The following is a 2,500-nucleotide window of genomic DNA, read 5'->3' as shown; positions in this document are numbered from 1 at the left end:
TCAGAAATTTCCATTTCATTTCTGAAATTCCTCCATATTCATTTCGAAATTCCTCCATATTCATTTCGAAATTCATCCCTATTTATTTCAAAAGATCTCCCTATTTACTTCGAAATTCATCCCTATTTATTTCAAAATATCTCCCTATTTACTTCGAAATTCCTCCCTGTTCATTTCGAAATTCCTCACTATTTCGAAATTCCTCCCTATTCATTTCGAAATTCCTCCCAATTCATTTCGAAAATCCTACCTATTTATTTCGAAATTCCTCCCTATTTATTTCGAAATTCCTCCCTATTTACTTCGAAGCAGAACCTTTGCCGGGACCTTCAAGCCCCACAAATGAAATATTCCTTGCCTACAACGAAATACTTCTGTTCACATCTAGGAACCGACGGAGCAAGATTCGCTATTATAATTTGCATAATATCTGCGACTCCAAATGAGCGAGGCAGCCAACGGGACCGATGGAAAGGGCTAGCTAGCTTGCTCGCTGCAACACACGTGGCTGCCCTGAGACGCAGCCGAATGACTGTCACAGCAAAATTATAACCGCTCTTGATGCGATTCGATCCGCAGTACGTATTACGTTGGAATCCAGTCTCTCTCTCTCTCTCTCTCTCTCTCTCTCTCTCTCTCTCTCTCTCTCTCTGATTCGGCTATGATATCTCTGACATATATCTGGTAATTTACTGACATGGATTTTATCAACAATACTTTACTTGTATGAATTTTTATTTTAAAAAAAATCCCTATTGATATAATGGTAACAATAACTTCCGAATATTTTTTTAATAAAAAACCTACTGTGGTAACTATATCTATCTGTGTGTGTTTATAAATATATATAGCCTATATATATATACTGTATATATATATATATATATATATATATATATATATATATATATATATATATATATATATATTGTTACATATTAGTTACTATTGTATGTTTTTGTTAATATTCAGAGGTTATTGTTACCATTATATTAACCTAACAGGTTTTTTTTTGAAAATCATACCAGTATAGTGTTGATGATAAACATACAGTACACACACACACACACACACACACACACACACACACATACATTATATATATATATATATATATATATATATATATATATATATATATATATATATATATATATATATATTTTAAAAAGCCTTGGACGAATCCTCAAGGTCCCATCTCAACGATTCTTTTTTTTTTTTTTTAATTATCCCAGCCTCAGGACCGCAAAACGCGACAAAACCCGAGTGAAGAACCTACCACTTCTCTCGGGGCCTCAGAATCTCAAACATCTCTTCCATCCATCAAATAGCAGAGCTGCAATACAGTAATGCTTTCCTGAACTCAACCATCTAACCCCCCCCCTCCCCTGTTTCACACGACTGGCGAGAAAGGCGTGTTTCCCAGGGTATATAGAGAGAGAGAGAGAGAGAGAGAGAGAGAGAGAGAGAGAGAATTTACGTAACTAGTGAGAAAGGATGACAAATATGAAATGGGGGGTGAGAGGTTCACACTTGTGAGAAAGTTTGATACTTATGTCTAAGAGAGAGAGAGGGAGAGAGAGAGAGAGAGAGAGAGAGAATTTACGTAACTAGTGAGAAAGGACGACAAATATGAAATGGGAGGTGAGAGTTTCACACTTGTGAGAAAGTTTGATCCCTATGTCTCTGAGAGAGAGAGAGAGAGAGAGAGAGAGAGAGAGAGAGAGAGAGAGAGAGAGAGAGAGAGAGAGAGAGAGAATTTACATAACTCATGGGAAAAAGATGAAAGATATGAGAGGGAGAGCGGGTTTCACACTTGTGAGAAAGTTTGAGTTATGTTTGCTGGATACCTTTTTCCGAGAGAGAGAGAGAGAGAGAGAGAGAGAGAGAGAGAGAGAGAGAGAGAGAGAGAGAGAGAGAGAGAGTTACATAACCAGTGAGAAAGGGTGCAAGATATGAAAAGGAGGCTGATTTCACACTTGTGAGAAAGTTTGAAGTATCCTCGCTGGATACCTACAATGTTAGAGAGAGAGAGAGAGAGAGAGAGAGAGAGAGAGAGAGAGAGAACGTTGCATTTCTTGCATCCACTTTTCTCCATATCCCCTTATGAAAATGGTTTCCTTCCCCCCTGGCAATGTTAAGGTACATGGTTGAAACCGACCACCAAAAACAAGCTTTGGTGGCTAACTATTCAGATGGACTATCCCTACCAATACTATTACTACTACTACTAATACTATAACTACACTAATACTAATACTACTACTATAAACTGCTACCACTACTGACAACTGTCAACCAATCACCGGCTTCGGAAAAGCGACAAGAAAATAAAATACAAAATTATCGTGAATTAAGAAAATAGTTATTGTGGCTGACTGATTGATGTCAAGGGGCCTGGTTTTCCAGCTCCTAATCGACGCCGTAGCTATGGAGACAAGACAAATATGCAAAAATATTGCAATATTCAAGTGAAACAGAACAAAACGAGATAAATGGA

The 2,500-nt window shown here is 37.3% G+C and overlaps 1 protein-coding gene across 7 annotated transcripts in view; it reads right to left on the bottom strand.

Annotated features, from left to right (window-relative positions):
- Window positions 1-2,500, bottom strand: part of shep (alan shepard) — a 213,753-nt gene that overhangs the window by 152,715 nt on the left and 58,538 nt on the right. The gene's annotated exons all lie outside the window — the stretch shown is intronic.

The sequence above is a fragment of the Macrobrachium rosenbergii genome, chromosome 42, assembly GCF_040412425.1.
Source record: "Macrobrachium rosenbergii isolate ZJJX-2024 chromosome 42, ASM4041242v1, whole genome shotgun sequence".
Lineage (NCBI taxonomy): Eukaryota > Metazoa > Arthropoda > Malacostraca > Decapoda > Palaemonidae > Macrobrachium > Macrobrachium rosenbergii.
This window is presented reverse-complemented; position numbering and strand designations above follow the sequence as displayed.